General features: G+C 43.3%; 1 long non-coding RNA gene across 2 annotated transcripts in view; it reads left to right on the plus strand.

The window, feature by feature from the left end:
- Positions 1–150: 150 nt before the first annotated feature.
- The window catches only part of LOC119565271, a 66,070-nt gene continuing 46,812 nt past the window's right edge, over positions 151–19,408 (plus strand). Inside the window, exons 1-2 of one of the 2 annotated variants that reach the window (XR_006290784.1) lie at positions 151–381; positions 4,672–4,849. This is a non-coding gene — a long non-coding RNA (uncharacterized LOC119565271). Of the gene's footprint in view, positions 382–4,671; positions 4,850–18,098; positions 18,199–19,408 lie in introns of those variants that run through there. The other variant, XR_005223898.2, reaches the window with a different exon arrangement.

Below are 19,408 nucleotides of genomic sequence, written 5' to 3' on the forward strand. Positions count from 1 at the left end.
TACCCTTCTCCCCATCGTACTCATGATATGCTAATCATATCCAACCCAATAAAGCATGTGCTTAAAGTTAAGTACATGAGTACTCCCACTGAATTCAAATAAAGATGTATGCTGAAACTTTCCAAAGGAACCTGGGAGAGAGCAGAGGGAGCTGCTGGCAGGAGACTTGAAGTCTGGAGCAGGCTTGCTAAATGAGCCAACCAGAGACACCTGGCACAGGGAGGGAACATCAGGTTGTTGCTTCCATGTGAGAGCTGAAGCAAGTCTGTGGGAAGTCTGCAAGAGAATCAGCTCTGAGCAGGGTAGTCACAAGCTGAACCTTAGGGTGGGTCACTGTCTAAGAACTGATAAAAGGACTCTTTGGCTCACCTAGGCTCTGAGGTAAGAACCAGGTCCTGGGACAGATTTTGGGGCCTTTGAGTTTCTTTTGTCTGTCTAAACCTAGACCCCCAATAAGGGGGTGATTGGATGAGCAAGTGTGTAGAGTCTATGTAAAAAGGAGAATGAAGAGCAGGGTAGTGAGGAGGCACCCTGGCCATGAGGAGGTGCATGGGGAGCAGCTAACTCATTTACTTCTGATACCTGATAGGGATGTAATCAGCAGTTCCAGTCTTTTGTGTGAGGGCTGCTGAGCAATCCAATGATGGTGTTCCCTACTGAGGGTCTCCCAGGGTCCACCCTAAACAAATTGACTAACTCCAATAACCCTGAATGTACCTGACAACATTTGAGTGGGTTGTGGCTGCCACTGGCTGGGAGAGGAGCTTCTGGGCCACCTAGTTTGCCCCTTATCTAACCTGAGAGGTCCATGCTGCTTACTGTGTCCTAAAGGCAAAGAAAGCCCAGTCCTATTCCACTCACTCTGAAGGCTGTTATATTGGTTTGACTTGGATTTTCCCCAGAGGTCTATTGGAGGAAGTTTCACGAGGAACTATTCCCAAAAGAGGGTTGCTCACTGGTCACCACCTAATGGTTCCATGATTTGGCCATTCATTGGCTGACCCTGGAAACCAAGACTGCGGGCAACCTTAGGGAGAACATTGTTCTGGAACAGTGTTTTAAAATTTTCCCTAGAGTAGCACAAGCCTGAGCCTGTGGGTTCTGCCCAATATCAGTCTTAGAGGCCACAGACGTGGTGGAGAGGTTTTTGGAGGCAGAGGCCTTGAGCATTGGGAGTGTCTCCCTGGTAATTCCAAGGTTGTTGGAGCTGGGACAGGTTTTGGTGCTCCTGAAACAAGGAGGTGCCTGCAGTACAGCCTACTTGAGGGACAGAACCCCTACCTTTCTGGAGATCTTCAGGGGTTGGTGCTCTGAGGTACCAGGCCCAAAGGAGTCTTTGTTGACCATTCAAAAGGGCTTAATCGTATGTTATCATTGTGGGCAGTCAACTATATGCCATGAAAGTGTGCCATGATGAAGTGACACCTGAGATAATTGCACTCCATCCAACAGGGTAAGAACTCAAACCCGCTAATGAGGGAGGCCATGTGACCCTTCCTGGTTCCCTCCAGATAGGACTAGGTAGAGGGGATAATGCATTCTGGCTGTGGCCAATGCTCCTGCACTGAGACTTCCTCCCACCCTAAGCCCTCAAATGTGACTGAATGGTCCAAATTTCCTGCATACCTGAGGAAGGGCATAATTACCCAACTGTTTCTGTTATCTTACAAATAGCCAACCAATTGAGGTGTCACAGGGTGGGGATAGCAGAACAACTTTCGTGGCCCGTAATCCTGGGTTGTGATTGGAAACGCCTCCCCTTGTTCCTGAATAGAAACTCTGTGCCTCTGTTCCCAGTCAACTCTCAAGGGCTGAGTCTGACTTGGGTCTAGGCTGGAGATGCCTCCACAGTTTGGGAAAGAACCCACCCCAAGAAGAGGATCCCTTGGAAGAGGCCTCCTGAAAGACTCCCTATCAACGTCTGCCCTCAAGTGAGACTGAGACTCTTCCCACCCTGGACTACCATCCTCTAGATTAATACAGTGTGTAGCCCAGTCAGTCCCAGAATATTAGAGAGACAAGGTTGGTGAGATAATATCTTTTATTGGACCAACTTCTGTTGGTGAGAGAGACTAGCTTTTGAGCCACACAGAGCTTGTCTTCAGGTCTGGGGAAAGGTATTCACCTTGCATTTTGCTGTGATAATGGGGATGCTGGGAATTTTTCCCCAGATCTGAAGACAAGCTCTGTGTGGCTCAAAAGCTTATCTCTCTCACCAATAGAAGTTGGTCCAATAGAAGATATTACCTCACCCACCTTGATCCTATAGATGATACCTTTGATCTTATTACTGCTCAGCACGAGGATCAGACCCTCAGAGTTTCAGCCAGGTAGCCATGATCAATGGGGAAACCACCTTGGGGAAACTCCCCCCCAATGACTTCCCCATTTTGAGTTATGCAACAAAAATTCTATACTGCATGGAGAAACAACCTCATACAGAAGAGCCAGATTCCCAAACTGACTCAGAGAGAACTGTTGAGACTAGCACCCTAGGTCCCAATGTCTGGACCTTTGGATAAGGCAAAGACACTTGAAAGACTACTGGCCCAATTTTTTTTTTTTTGGCTGGGTATATTTTGGGAAGTAGCAGACTTTTGTCTCCCCTTATGGGCTACCTTCTGGCAGTCCAGACAGGAATAAGGCTGGGGTCCCTTAATTCTCCCTCCCCCTCTTAACAACCCTGTCAGAAACAGTGCAGATTGACATTGTAGGCCTCCTAGAGAAATGCTCCAGCCACAAACTTACCCAGAGACCATTCCCTTGTGGGACACATTTGCTTGTACCCTCGTGCAGAAGCTACTGCAGATCTTTTCCAGGGTAGATATCCCCTCAGAAATGATCACTGATCAGGGGACAAATTTTATATTCCAAGTGCTTCAACAGATCTGGTCCCCCTTAGAGGTACGGTCACTCTGGACCTCGGTCGATCATCCTCAGACCAATGGCCTAGTTGAACAGTTTAATAAACCCCTTAAGTCTATGCTGAGAGGTTTTTTTGTTTTGTTTTTTGTTGGGATACAAGCCAGAAACTGGGATCAGTTGCTGCTATACCATTCATTTGAAGTATAAGAGGTACTGCCGCTGTCTACTGGCTTCTCCCCTTTCAAACTTTTCCATGGGAGACAACCCAAGGGTATTTAAGATCTAGTCAAGGAGTCATGAGGAAACCCAATCTACCTGCTCATCAACTGTCCTCCATTATGTTCCGCAAATGAGGGAGATGCTGGAGTGCCTCAGTCACTTTGAGTGGGCCAAACTAATCTGGTCGATTGAGGTTTACTACCCAGACTGTTAGATCTGCTTTGCTCATCTTCATGTGAATCTGCTAAAGCCCTAGAGGGCCCAGGAAAACCTCTTCTTCCATCCATTCAGAAGAAGGAGATGAGGATTTTGGACCTCAGCTCCCAGAACCTGTTGAGATAGTGGTTAAAGAGCTCCCCCTTGAGTTTGAGTTGTCTAGTGGCCAGACAGGGCAATTAGAGACTCTGGTGTGGGTGTAGCAGGATGTATCTTCCCCATTTCCTGGACAAACCTATAGTAACCCATCGGATTCATATACAACCTGGCACCCAGTCCAGTCAAAAGTTCTATCCAATCTCAAAGGGATTTAAGACCCAGTTAATACATGAAGTCCAGGAGACATTAAAGTTAGTTGTGGCTGAGGAACTGAGAAATCCCTGGTGTAGTCTGATGGTCCTTATCCCTACACAAGATGGGACTATGCGATTCTGCATTGACTTCTGCCAAATCACTGTGAACTCTGACTTCGATGCAGGTCCAATGCCCTAAGCTAATGACCTGCTCAATTGGCTTAGCCAAACCCAATACATCTCTTTGTTAGACTTAACTAAAGGCTATTGTCAGATCCTGCTCTCCTCTGATTCCCATGCCAAGATAGCCTTCTCAACACCTGTAGGCCTTTTTCAGTTTAATATGTCCTTTCAAAGACTAATGGACCAAGTGCTGCAGCCACATCAATCCTATGTGGCAGACCACCTGGATGACATGGTGGTCTACAGTCTGGATTGGCTGACCCACCTCAGGGACTTAGCCACAGTCCTTCAGTCCCTATGGGATGCCAATGTAACTGCAACCCTAAAGGAATGCACATTAGGGAAGCAGGAGACCACATATTTATGGTATCTGGTGGGAAATGGTAAAGGGTATGATAGGAGACTTGTACCCAGGTTTGCCTCTCTAGCAGCTCCCCTTATGGATCTCATTTTAAAACAAAACAGGTCCTCTGCAGGTCACTTGGTCTCCCCAGTGTGATGGGGGTGGGGGGAGAGGTGTTCCAAGAAATTAAATGGTTTCTCTGTAACAAGCCTGTACCATGTAGCCCTGAATTCTGTCAATAATTTATTTCACACACGGAGACTTCACTCTGAGTCCAGGGAGCGGCAAAGTCCCAGAAGTTCCATGGTCAGGAACATCCTATTCTGTAGACAAGTGAGAAACTCCTGGGCTATGAAACCCATTACACCTTTTCAAGGACTGAATATCTACCAATACAGTGGGTGGCGAAAGCCCCGCACTATTATTTGTTTGGGACTTCCCTTCTTCTTGTCACTGACCACACAGCGCTCTATTGGTTCCAGATGATGAAAAATTCAAATGCTTTGGTTACCTGTTGGTACCTCTCCTTACAGCCCCTTTGTTTTTGTATAGAGCCTCCCAGCAAAAATCACCACAATATGGATTTTCTGTCCAGGAAAGATGAAGATGGTGAGTCAAGCAGTTGGTGCCCCGACATGCCCACTCAAATTAAAAGCAATGGAGTGAGGGAGCTGCCTACAGGAGACCTGAAGCTTGAGCAGACCTGCTAAACCAGAGACACATGGCACGGGTAGGGAACCTCAAGCAGTTGGTTCCTCATATGAGAGCTGAAGCAGTTCTTGGGGTGCAGGTTGACTCGGTGAATTCTGTAAGGGGGTAAGCTCTGAGCAGGGTGTCATCCTAAGAACTGATAAAAGGACTCTGTGAAGGAACCCTTTAGTTCACTCAGACTCTGAGGTAGGAGCCAGGCCCTGGGACAGATTTTTTTGAGCCTTTGAGTTTTACTTTTGAGTTTATTTTGTCTGAATAAATCCAGACCCCAATAAGGGTGGTGATTGGATAAGCAAGCATGTAGAGTCTGGATAAAAAGTTCTGGGAGAGGGAGAATAGAGTGCACAGCCCCGCTGGTCACAAGGGAGTGCACAGAATCATAGGACTGGAAGGGACCTTGAGAGGTTATCTAGTCAGCCCCCTGCATGCAAGGCAGGACTAAGTATTATCTAGACCATTCCTGACAGATGTTTGTCTAACCCACTCTTAAAAATCTCTAATTATGGAGATTCCACAATCTCCTTAGACAATTTATTCTAGTGCTTAACCACCCTGACAGTTAGGAAGTTTTTTCCTAATGTCCAACCTAAACTGCACTTGCTGCAATTTAAGCCCATTGGTTCTTGTCCTATCCTTGGAGGTTAAGAAGAACAATTTTTCTCCCTCTTCCTTGTAACAACCTTTTATGTACTTGAAAACTGTTATCATGCCCCCCCCCCCCCGTCTTCTCTTTTTCAGACTAAACAAACCCTTTTTTTTTTTTTTTTTTTCAATCTTCCCTCATAGGTCATATTTTCTAGACCTCTAATAATTTTTGTTGCTCTTCTCTGGACTTTCTCTAGTTTGTTCACATCTTTCCTGAAATGTGGTGCCCAGAACTGGACACATTACTCCAGCTGAGGCCTAATCAGTGAAGTAGAGCAAAGAATTATTTCTTGTGTCTTGTTTACAACAGACCTGCTAATACATCCCAGAATGATGTTCGCTGCGCTTTTTTCTTTCTTTTTTTTTTTTTTCATGCAACAGTGTTACACTGACTTATATTTAACTTGTGGTCCACTATGACCTCAGGATCCCTTTCCGCTGTACTCCTTCCTAGGCAGTCATTTCCCATTTTGTATGTGTGCAACTGATTGTTCCTTACTAAATGAAATACTTTGCATTTGTCCTTTCTGAATTTCATCCAATTTACTTCAGACCATTTCTCCAGTTTGTCCAGATCATTTTGAATTTTAATCCTATCCTCCAAAGCACCTGCAACCCTGCCCATCTTGGTACCATCTGCAAACTATAAGTGTACACTCTATGCCATTATCTAACTCATTGATGAAGATATTGAACAGAACCAGACCCAGAACTGATCCTTATGGGACCCCACTAGTTATGCCCTTCCAGCATGACTGAGAACCACTGATAAATACTTCATGGGAATGGTTTTCCAACCAGTTACGCACCCACCTTATATTAGCAAAATCTAGGTTGCATTTCCCTAGTTTGTTTACGAGAAGGTCATGTGAGACTGTATCAAAAGTTTTACTATGATCAAGATATACACATCTACCGCTTCCCCCCTATCCACAATGCTTGTTACGCTGTCAAAGAAAGCTATCAGGTTGGTTTGACATGATTTGTTCTCGACAAATCCATGCTGTTACTTATCTCCTTATTATCTTCTAGATGTTTGCAAATAGATAGCTTAACTTCTGTACCCAGAAAGATAATGGAGCAACTAAATTAAGCAAACTGGTCTGTAGTTCCCTGGGTTGTCCTTATTTCCCTCTTGATAGATTGGCACTATATTTTCCCTTTTCCAGTCATCTGGAATCTCTCCCATCTTCCATGACTTTTCAAAGATAACAAGTAATGGCTCATATCTCCTCAGTCAGCTCCTTGAGTATTCTAGAATGCATTTCATCAGGCCCTAGTGACTTAAAGACATCTAATTTGTCCAAGTAATTTTTAACTTGTTCTTTCCCTATTTTAGTCTCTTCTGATTCTACCTCATTTTCACTAGCATTCACTATGTCACTAGCAGTCACTATGTTAGACATTCAGTCACTGCCAACCTTCTTGCTGAAAACCAAAACAAATAAGTCATTAAGCACCTATGACATTTCCACACTTTCTGTTATTCCCCGTCCCCTCCTCATTGAGTAATGGGGCTACCCTGTCCTTGGTCTTCCTCTTGCTTCTAATGTATTTGTAGAATGTTTTCTTGTTACCCTTTATGTCTCTAGCTAGTTTGATCTCATTTTGTGCCTTGGCCTTTCTAATTTTGTCCCTACAGACTTGTTTTATTTGTTTATAGTCATTCTTTGTAATTTGACCTAGCTTCCACTTCTTGTAGGACACTTTTGATTTTTAGATCATTGAAGATCTCCTGGTTAAGCCAGAATGGTCTCTTGCCATACTTCCTATCTTTCCTACCCAGTGGGGTAGTTTGCTCTTGTGCCCTTAATAATGTCTCTTTGAAAAACTGACAACTGTCTTCAACTGTTTTTCCCCTTAGGCTTGCTTCTCGTGGGATCTTACCTACCAACTCCCGGAGAATGTCTGCCTTCTTGAAATCCATTGTCTTTATTTCACTGTTCTCCCTCCAACCATTCCTTAGAATCATGAACTCTACCATTTTATGATCACTTTCACCCAAGTTGCCTTCCACTTTCAAATTCTCAACTAGTTCCTCACTATTTGTCAAAATCAAATCTAGAACAGTCTCTCCCCTGATAGCTGTCTTCACCTTCTGAAATAAACAATAGTCTCCAATACATTCCAAGAACTTGTTAGATAATCTATGTCCTGCTGTTGTTTTCCCAACAGATGTCTGAGTAGTTGAAGTCCCCCATCATCACCAAGTCCTGTGCTTTGGATGATTTTTAGTTGTTGTGTGTGGTGTTTGTGTGGTTTTTTTTTTTTTTTTTTTTTTTTTTTTAAAGCCTCATCCACTCCTTCTTCCTGGTTAGGTGGTCTATAGTAGACCCTACCATGACATCACCCTTGTTTTTTTTACCCCTTTTTTCCTTACCCAGAGACTTTCAACAAATCTATCTCCTATTTCCATCTCAAGCTGTACCCTTCTATACCAATATTCCAGTCAGGCGTATTATCCCACCATGTCATAGTTGTTTGTTTACTAGTATTTTGAGTTCTTCCTGCTTGTATTAGTATACAGACATTTAAGATACTGATTTGATTTTCCCCACCCCAGTTCTATCTTGTCTCTCCTTTATCCCTGCTATAACAGCCCAGGCTCCCTCCCATCCCCAAATTCTGACCTTTCTCCCAAGTCTCCCTGTTCTTGACTTACCTGTGGGCTTTGGTCACCTGCCCCCTTCTAACTTAGTTTAAAGCCCTCCTCACTAGGTTAGCCAGTCTGTATCCAAATATGCTCTTCCCCTCCTCGATAGGTGGACCTCATCTCTGCTTAGCAGTCTTTCTTCCTGGAACAGCATCCGATGGTCACGGAAGCCAAAGCCCTCTTGGCAACATCATCTTCGCAGCCAGGCATTCACCTCCAGGATGCATCTGTCTCTGCCTGGGCCCCTACCCTTGACTGGGAGGATCAAAGAGACCACCACCTGCGCTCACAACTCCTTCACCTGTACTCCCAGAGTCCTGTAGTCACTTCTGATCTGCTGACGGTCATACTTGCAGTATCATTAGTGCTCACATGAATGAGTAGCATGGGATAGTAGTCAGAGGGCCGGATGATCCTTGACAATCCCTCCATAATGTCTCATATACAGGCCCCTGGCAGGCAGCATACCTCCCAGGATGCCATGTCCCCCTCAAAAGAGTCACCAACCACCACTACCCTACATTTCCTCCTAGGAGTGGTGGCTGTGATCTTCCCAGCCTTGGGGGTACATGACTTCTCCTCCTCCGCCTCCACCTTTGGGGGTGATTCCTCATTGCCAGGGCAGCATATTGGTTTTCCATCACCATGGTGGGTGGGTGAGTTGGGAGTAGGAGTGGAGCATTGCTTGCTGACAGAAGTAACCAACAGCCAGTGTCCTCCCTGTGACAGAGCCATATCCTCCTCCCCCAGTGGTGTAACAGCAGTCCTCTGTAGCTGGATAGCTTCCTCAGCCTTGGATGCTTCCATATGAATACACTCAAGGAATTCCTCGTGGGCACGGATGCTCCTCAGCCTAGCTACCTCCTCCTGTAGCTCTCCCACCTGCTCCTGAGAGGTTCCACCAGCAGGCACAATTCACACTGGATGGTGTCTTCCTCCCCGCCCCGGCTTTCTTTGAGTGGGAAATGCAGGCTACAGTCTCTGCAAGTCCACACCAGGATCTGTGTAGAGGCATCCATGGTTAAGCTGTCTGTCTGGCTACAGGTGGAGGAGATAGGAGCAGCATTTGCACTGGCGATATGACCTGTTTGCGGTCCCCTGTTCACTAGCTCCCTTTGGTTGCTTAGCCTCTGACTTTTAAGGCCTTCTCTCCTAGGTCAGCCCTAGCCCGCCCATTAATCATACAGGGGGAGGGTGATGAGAAGGCTGATTTGAGGTTGATCAAAGATGATCAATTTGCAGACATAACTAATCACTTATTTTTCTTTGATGAAAGCTGCTTTCTTATTAGATACGATGAAACTTTTCTGCAGTGAATTACAGTCCTTACATTTAAGACAATTATAGGTGATGTATTACCCTAAATAGGAAGTAAGGCTGAATAATGCAAAGATAGGACAAGCACATTGTAGCTGCATACAAAAAATATACTATAGTTGGACAACTTATGGAATTTAATAGTGGAGCAAGCAGTGAATTATTGGTTCTGAAAGAGCAAAATATTATTTTTATGAGCGTCTGTCTATAACAATTCTGCTTGATACCTATAAAGCTACATAATTCCTGCTGAGAGTAGACACTGTAGTATCTTTAAAGTCTGAGGGTCCTTTAAGCTGACTGAAAAATCTTATTGAGAGCCATTCCAAGTCGTAAGCAATTGATCATACTACAGAGGTTTAAAATTAATGGACTCCCTCGTAGGCCAAGTGGATTATTGACTACTCTTATTGCTGCAATATGCTTGCTTATGAAGTGCTTTGCTGTAGGGCACAACAAGACAACAGATACATGTGCAAGTGTGCATATCAGAGTATGAATTAAATGATAGTACAATATGGTGTATGTCTGAGGGTACATCAGAATATGATGTAAATAGTGCCGGAAATTTGGGGAATAATACTTGCAACATGGATTTTAAAAAGCATTTGTCTGACAGTTGGAAACCTGGGAACCCTAACAAGTAAGAAATTCTCACATTTTTTTAACTAGAAATGTCTTGCAAATTATCTTCACAGTCGTTATTCACATTTGGCCAGGCCTTACCCAGACAAAATGCCCCTTAAAGTCCCGGGGAGTTGTGCCCAAATACGGCAATTTAAAGACACAGTGATTTGGCTTTGTGAATCCCATTATTCCAGGGGCCTCAGGGAAAAACTGAGTGTGTACTGAAGTAAATTTGCAGTTCAAACTAAGCGCTTCCAGATTGAGGGCTAAATTCTGTCTTTGGGTTAGAGGATGAGCATGCACAGCTCCCATTGACTGATGAGATTTGTAAGAGTGTGTGGGGGGAGTAAAATTCATCCCATATAGAACATCATTTTGACATTTATCTGGATGCTGATTGGTTTAAAAAAATTAAGTATTGAGATGAGACTAGAATAAACAATAAGGGTGGAATGGACTGGGGTTCAGAAAGCCAAGGTAGGGGCCCAAAGTGCACCCCTCTGGACTCCCTGGGTATCATGAAGGTCTCTATACTAGCCTTGTGTAGGTAGTATTTGGGATGCACCTAGGTGAGGCTTGGACCCGTCGTTCTATAGCTCCAGTGAAATTAATGTCTTGTACAGTGGTGGGGAGGGACTGTAGCTGTTGTTCTAGCTTTGTAGTTTTCAACAATTGTTTGTTGTAAATGTGCTTTGTAGTGGAGGAAGTTGGAAAAACAACCAAAATTTTAACAATAAACAATAGCCAACTTTTAACAGGCAGGATTTCATCAAAGTGTTGGTTTGGTTTTTCAAACTAACTTGCAAGAAATTTTTGATATTTTTACTGTTCTTCAAACAGCTCTAGGAAACATCTGTCAAATTTTAGAGTGCTTTGTCCTTGGAAGAACGTCAGAGCCCGGAAGAAGCCTACAAGGTTCTAAATTAACTATTGTAAGAATTTATTTTAACACTGGGAGTTGAATATATGGGCTTAGATCCTGTGAAGGGCTGAGTATCTCCTGCCATGTTGTCATTTGAAAGCAGGACCATTTTTGAGTGAAAATCAGCACCCTCTATTCAAGATAGGTCCTACTTTCAAATAGACAGGTTGTCTGTGAAATTAGGGCCATTTTCATGAATGTAAGGGAAGCAGGAAAACCTCTAAAATGAATTATAAAGAAATTTTCTTCTGCAAAATATAAGCTCCTGCTAAGATGGGTTTCATGGCCATTCATTCTCTGACAATACAGCAAAAAAGTATGTATCACTTGTAAAATATTATTTTACATATCTTCATTTTCCATAGCCATCAAACAGTACATTAATTTGTTTACTCCTATAAATATTTATATATGCTTAGGCTCACACATGGCTTTTGGCTTTTGTCATGTTTGACCTTTTCTAATTTAATACATCTGTTTGCCAAATTATCTCTCTCTGTCAACAAAGGTTATACGCTAAATGGAAAGACATTAGGGTTAACTGTACTTAGATAAATGGTTTAAGAGGAAATGCTTAGCATTTAAATTACATTCTTTATACATAACTACAGAAGTATTCTACTGGAACTGTACAGTCTTGTTAAACAAAGGCTGATTACAAGGATCTAAACTGGGATGAAGGGACCATTAAATTATTTTCCCAAAAACTACACTTTTTAGGACTTTATTTTAAAGAGAATTCTCATTGTGCCAGAACAAATTAGAGGATTGGGCCAAAAGCAATCTGATGAGGTTCAACAAGGACAAGTGCAGAGTCCTGCACTTAGGACGGAAGAATCCCATGCACCGCTACAGACTAGGGACCAGTTCTGCAGAAAAGGACCTAGGGGTTACAGTGGACGAGAAGCTGGATATGAGTCAACAGTGTGCCCTTGTTGCCAAGAAGGCCAATGGCATTTTGGGATGTATATGTAGGGGCATCACCAGCAGATCGAGGGATGTGATCGTTCCCCTCTGTTCGACATTGGTGAGGCCTCATTTGGAGTACTGTGTCCAGTTTTGGGCCCCACACTACAAGAAGGATGTGGAAAAATTGGAAAGAGTCCAGCGGAGGGCAACAAAAATGATTAGGGGACTGGAACACATGACTTATGAGGAGAGGCTGAGGGAACTGGGAATGGTTAGTCTGCGGAAGAGAAGAATGAGGGGGGATTTGGTAGCTGCTTTCAACTACCTGAAAGGGGGTTCCAAAGAGGATGGCTCTAGACTGTTCTCAGTGGTAGCTGATGACAGAACAAGGAGTAATGGTCTCAAGCTGCAGCAGGGGAGGTTTAGGTTGGATATTAGGCAAAACTTTTTCACTAGGAGGGTGGTGAAACACTGGAATGCGTTACCTAGGAGGTGGTGGAATCTCCTTCCTTAGATATTTTTAAGGTCAGGCTTGACAAAGCCCTGGCTGGGATGATTTAGTTGGGGACTGGTCCTGCTTTGAGCAGGGGGTTGGACTAGATGACCTCGTGAGGTCCCTTCCAACCCTGATATTCTATGATTCTATGAACAGAAATAAGTAATACAAAAAAAGTTGCAAAAGAGCTAGAGTGTAAGAAAAATAAGTGATTAAAGTAATTGGAAGCCAGTAATGTAAAGGGGAGTAATAGTGTGTCTGGAGCAGCACCCCCTTGGGGGACCTTCCAAATACCCCTTTGTGGCCAAAGGCCTTCCCAGGATGGGGAATATGTCTTTCTGTCTTTGGAGCTCACTGAGATGGGTAGGAGCCAGCCAGCTAATTGTCCCGTCAGTTTTACCCCTTTTCTGGATTCAGCTTCAAATGTTCCACAAAGAAAACCCAGCTGTAATTCAACACTTGTCTGTCCCTAGTCTTCTGGGAGTGGGATTGAGGGGGGCATCCTTGCCCTGTTGTTCAGGCTAGGTTCTCAGTCTCTGATTTGAGAGTGGCTAGCTCTTTGGGGTGTCTCAGTTCTTCCCCAGTGCCTGCTTCAGCTGGCACGCCTGCCTCTACAAGTGAAGCTCCCTCAGACAGAGCTTCTTCCTGGCCGGTCAGCTCTGAGCCAGCCTTTCTCCCTTATTTTTCCTTCCGGGCTTGGCATTGGCTGCAGGTATAGCAGGGAGGGGCTAGCTAGGCCCAAAGGCTCTCCTTAACCCCTTCTTTGCTGTTGTGGGGCCTCTCTGAACCACCACAAGGAGAAAATTAATGACTAAGCTAAGCAATGGAAGGGGGATCATATGGGACAGTTCACTTAACATGAACCTCCCAACACATGTCTTCACTTTAATACCCTATAAAGGGCAAAGAAATCCTTTTCAGGGAACACCTGGGAAAGGAAATGACCACAGTCCATCCAGTAACTTGGTGGCAGTGCTGTGTGGTGCCATCGGCAAGACAAAGGCACAGGTGCAATGCCAGGTTTTTCTCTCCTCACACTGAAGTGCAGACGTCACTCATTGTTTGGTGTGTTTTATGTGTCCTCCTGTGAGCCCTAGCCATGCGAGTCTGTTACAGGCCCAGCTTGAGAGCTTGACTCTTTAGCTCAAGTGTGCTGTTAACTCCTGAGGGCTTGTGTTCCAGTACTCAGTGTGGCTGCCAAGATAGAGGCAGTTAGAGGCCTACTGAGGAGATTAATACTTGATTTCCAGGAAAAGGTGACAACTGCTCTGCGTTTATATGTCAGGGGCTAGCTTCTGGATTATGATACAACATTGATGCCAGCATAATCTGCTGTCTTTGGGAGAGGAAGCACTGCAGCCCTCCAGATTTCAGAAGTGACTGTTCATCCAGTCCCCCAGTAGTTTGGTATATGATCTGGAGCAGGACACAGAACTGTTCATCTTCACAACATTGGGTCAAATCCACACCAGGTAAGGAGTGACCAAAAATAATTGTTGTACAGTGCTTAGCATAATGGGATCTCAAACGCTGATTGTTTACCCTATTGTTATCCAATACAAAAATAGGTTGTTACTCCCGGATGGCTGGACCACAGCCCTAACCAACCAGCTCACAGCTACCTTTAGACACAGGCCCTCCCTCTCAGTCATAGCTGCAAGTGTTGTGCAGCTGCATGTCTTAACTTACTGCTGCTTGGGACCAACTATAATTGTCCATAAATGTAAATTTATGGCACTTATGCAAATTATTTGCAAATAAGAAAATTAGTTCATCACATAGTCTGCATAAAATAGCTGCTCAAAACGCAGTAGCTACAGTTTTAAAGAAACTACATATATCCTCATATCTACTCTGTGTGTGTAAAAACATATATTTACACCTCTAAGTGGTGCAAAAATCTTGTAATACCCTACTTAATATCTGCTAGTTGGGTAATAACTTTGGGGTCCTGATTCTCCTCTCACTCACTCTTCTGTACATCAAAGTTTTGTATGTAATTTCCAAGGGTTTTATAAAACAAACTGAAAAAACAAGAAATTCCATCACGTGGAACTATATTGTTCCCTACACGGTCATAACCAAGATCCACAACTCAGACCTCTGTCACTGGAGTTAATGGAGTAACTGACTGAAACAGAAGGCTGTTATCCTCTATATGCACCAGCCACTAGTGGGGGATGACGCACACACTTTGCCAGTGGGTTTCACAATTATTTGCTAGGCACCAAAGGAATTTTGAGGTTGAGACTCAAAAATCCTGGGTTCTCTTCAAGGTTCTGGAAGGAAGTCTAAAATCTAGTAGCTATAGACCTTTCCTTCTCCATACACCCTGCCTGCCCCTGCTCTAGCATTTAGTCCTGTAGCCTGTATCTGTCTCCTGTGCCTATCACTCACATAGCTTATCCCTGCTCCTCAGCCCTCTGCTTTCTAGTCAGCCAGCTTTAGCCTTCTCCTGGGCATTCTCAGCATGAGCACTGAGAACACAGGATAGATAGTCTCCGTCCTCAGTACCAGTGCCTGGCGCCACAGTGGATGCTGACTGTAGAAGAAGCCATCACAGGCAAAGTCCCGATTAGCTGTTTAGCCCAGTTTGGATAGACTCTTCACAGGGAGGGGAAAAGGCATGTCCCTGATACTGTGGCAACATCCCTGCTTGAAAGGATGGAGGGATGACAGCTTCTTAATGAAACGTCTGTAAGAATTTAACAAGGGCAAAATGTTTTTCCTAACTTCAGCAAAAACTGTTTAGACATTTCTCAGAAAGAGATGTTTCAGAAAATGTCAATCTGAGGTAGACAAGTCAGCTTGGGACATTTCAGTCCAGATGGTTGAAGTTTAGTGAAGTTTTAAGCAGCTGAAAACTGTCTTATAATGGAGAGTGTTTGGAAATCTTAACTATAGACATTGCTACCAGCTCTGGATAAATAATGTGATGCTGCCTTCAGGATGTCTTTATAAACTGTGGCAATATTTAGTCAAAAAGACAGTATGCAAATTCTACACAGAAATATGTCTGAACAAATACAGCAAAAATAAAGTCTGAAGTGTTTTCCATGTACTGGTCTGTTTTCTTACAAAACTATTACCTTTCCATAATTGCATCATTCATGATGATGCTTTTGCTCTGAACAGAGCAGAAAGGAGTATGCAAACCAGGTCATTGATTCCAGAAAGAGCATTTATCTCACTTGTAGATATCAATTTTTCAGTGTGCTATCCAAGGGTGATGCGTCCTAGCTGTGTGTGGAGACAGGGCATAGGAGTGGGGTTCAGGAGGTCTGGGTTCCAACCCTAATTCTGACACTGAGTCATTGAGTGACCTTGAGTAAGTCATTAAGGTAAAGTGACCTTTAAGGGGATAGTGTTAACTTAAATATAATCCCTTCTGTCTGTAAATGTTTTAGCTGCCTTTGTTTCAGGTAAGACTTACGATGATTGTAGCTGGAAAAAAAAATTGCAGAGGGAAATTTTTCCCCCCCCCCTGTAGTTTGTTTTTTTGCTTTGTGCATTTGACAGCACTGTGCTGATAGGAAAAGTGATTATCTGCCTTGTGTGGTTGGTCAATTTCCCCTTTCTTTGTGTGGGTCTTTCACACAGCCACAGAGAGGGGAGAAACATTCTTTAAAATGTGAGTGTAAAAGTGCACGTGCGCGCGCACACACAAAGTAACAGGGGAACTTAGGGGCAGGTTTAGTGCTTGAAATTGCTTAATTTTTTTTTTATTTAACCAAATTTTGAACTGATGACGTCCCTTTAATTCTGATTTTTTTGATTGCCCAATTTGAGATACTTTAGGCATCAAAAATTGAAGCACTCAAAATTAAAGCCACTTCTGAAAATGTGTAACTTAGTGTTTTCAGAATGTAGCACTTCTGGTGTAGACTGGCCCTTAATTTGCATTGCTCCTAACTTGAGCCCCATCCACACACACGACCCCTTAACCTAAGCGGTAGTGCTCCTAGCAGGAGTTGGGTGGCCCGGGGTGCGGGGGGAGTGTGTTTGTGTTGATGAGTTGTGCTATTTCCCCTCACACATCTGTTAACATGACCATTCTGTGCAGCTGGAGTGTTGTTTCACTGTATAGACACTCTCACTGAGTTAGGTTAACTCAAGTGTAGAGAACTTGTGCTAACTCTGCAGTGAAGTGTGCCCACAGCAGTGATTAAAGCCAAATCTGAAGAAGAGGAAAAGTCACCATAACAAGGTTTACTGCCAGACTCTTCCTCTAGTGATGGATTTTGAAATTCTACTTTATGTCCTACTTTTCTGATAGTCTGGAGGTATGATACATGGCTTCACTATCATCCAGCTCTTCAAAGGCGTATCTGTCCCATTATCAGGGGAAAAACCCCAACCCAAACCATATGACAACATACTGACTTTTGCTAGTGGGATTTAAGGGCATGGTGCCCTTTGCAAAGGGCAAGTTCTTACTGTTTCTCTGAATGCAAAACTGTCAGGGACTGCAGGAAGTCATGCAACAGTGACAAATTTCAAATGATGTTATTTAAACAACGAATAACATTGAGCTGTACTGTATGTTCACAGGGCCCAGTCCTGCTCCAGTAGTACTTCAGAGAAGACACACTAGGCCTACAATGCTGTAAATATCAAAAGCAGACTTTTTCATGTAGCATGCTAAATAGCAGGGCTTCAAAAGCTCACTTGTGGAACCCGCAGAAGGTTTCGGTTCCTCCAAGCTGTATTCTTTCCCTCCTCCGTAGATCTACTATGTTAAAAGAATATTCTGGCATGACACTAGAAAAATATCCCCAAACCCTGCAATACCATTATTGACAGCTACTGTGCTTGGGGCTCATAGTATAAAGTATTACTGTGTATTTTATAAGAGCAAGGAATTTTACATTATCTCCAGTGAAATTGGCTGTGTATCAGAACCAACGCAGATGTTTACGCTAGAGCAAATCCTGCAAGACAAGAAGCATGTAGCTGCAACAGAGTACAGCTTATGGCCTGCAATAGTTCCAGTGACCCAGTGTGTATTCCTGCAGTTCATAAACTCCCTGGCTTACAACCTTGCCACTCCTCCAGTTTACCAACAACTTTCCCTATTCATTCAAGCTCAGCTGCTCAGTTCACCATATACATCCATTCCATACAATGTTTCTGCTGCATTATGTGCTTTCTGGGGTCCCTCTGCTGCCCAAGATTTCACACAAACCAGTTAACAGACACAATAGCTAATCTCCCTGCAAAGCACCAAGAATGCAGCAGTGTTCTGTGGAAAGCCCCTTACTTTCCCAATCCGTGAAAGTCAGTCATCACATGCACAGGCTTGTTGTACTACAACATGAGTCATCACTGGGAGTTTTCTATCATACACATCAGAGCAGTGGAAATAAGGGGATTTTCCTCTCCTCCAACACACTGTGTAGTAAAGTAATGGAAATATGTTACTCTTACAGGAACTATAGTGTTTAACTTATTTGCTTAAATGAACCTGGAACCTGACTTAAGGGGGAGCCCTTGTTGATCTCAAGGAATCAGTTAATATGTAGTGTCTAAGGAGGAGGAAAGAGTAACTTCCTTGTCAAACGTTAACCACTCAGGTTGTGATCCTAGTTAAGCAGAACTGAATCTTATCTTATAAATACTGCAATGTCTAGAATTGCAGTAACTGAACTCTGAAAGAAGGTTCATAATCATTTGCAACAATAAACATTGGTAAATGGTTACCAGAAAGCAAAGAACCAAGGGGAAGGAATATATTTCTTCTCCAGTTGCACAAAAGCTTCAACATATGAGGTGCCAGACAAAAACTGCAATACGTTGGAGGTAAGGAACATAGAATGTGTCAACACGTTAGGGTAAACTAGAGAAGAAACATTTTTCATCAGAAATTGCATATTTGTCTGACTTGAAATGTTTTGCAGAGCTGGCACAATTTTTAAGAATTTCCTATGGAAACCAGGCAGGATTCCGTCAGTATTCTGCCCGCCAGACAGATTTCCATTGGAAACTTGCTTGGTTTCCTGCCAGCTTGTCTGCCTCGTTCTTTGGCAGCCCACCTGGCAGGTTGCTGGGGAGCCTGGGTCACATCTCAATTCTGTCTTGTGGAGCATTTTGAAATTTTTTTTTGCGGGGGTTCCCAAACTGGAATGAAACCAAATTTTCAAATATCAAAATCTTCTGTGAAACAGAATTACTTTTCTCTGCACAGCTGTAGTAAACTGCACTGCAGGGATATTATAATTATCCCCAAACCAATCATCATAAACCGAGAAAATTTAGAATTAATTTCAGATTGGAAAGAAATCCAAATAGGTGAAACGATGGAAATGCACTCTAGGGCACCTGAGCAACCTTAACTCTGCCCTGTGGTGACACCATTCAGCTGGCTGAAAATTGGAATTTCCTTTCCATGGGAAAATCTGAGATTTGGTTTCATTTCAATTTGGGATGAAAAGGTAATCATTATTTCAAAATATTTTGTTTCAATCATATGAAAATATTTCATTATAATAAACATTGAAATGTTTCTACTATCATATAGCCTAGTGGGTAGAGTACTGGGCTGAAACTCTGGGTTCTGTTCCTGGCTCTGCCACTGGCCTGCTGACTTTGGGTAAGTCACTTTACCTCGCTGTGCCTCCATTTCCCCATATGTAAAATGGGGATAACATCCTGACTTCCTTTTGTAAATCACTGCTCTCTAAGGAGAAAAAGTGCTATATAAGAGCTAGCTATTATTTTATTAATAATTATGAGTGACACTTTAGTGTGTGTGGCCCTAGATTAGTCTAAATTGATTCTAAAAGACACTCATAAAATTTACAAAAATCCCTCATGTTATAACAGAGCAGAGTGGTTTGGGTGTCTTCAATTATTTCCATACCTTACCATGTGTGGATTTCTTTTAAGTTACGCCTTCGTTCTGAATTTCCTAGGTTTATAATACTTGTTTGGGAGACAATTACAACATCTGTGATGTAGTTTACCCTAAAATTATTGTTATGGACTCTCAACCTTAACTCTGTTTTTGTCT

Source organism: Chelonia mydas, chromosome 1 (genome assembly GCF_015237465.2).
Source record: "Chelonia mydas isolate rCheMyd1 chromosome 1, rCheMyd1.pri.v2, whole genome shotgun sequence".
NCBI classification, from domain to species: domain Eukaryota; kingdom Metazoa; phylum Chordata; order Testudines; family Cheloniidae; genus Chelonia; species Chelonia mydas.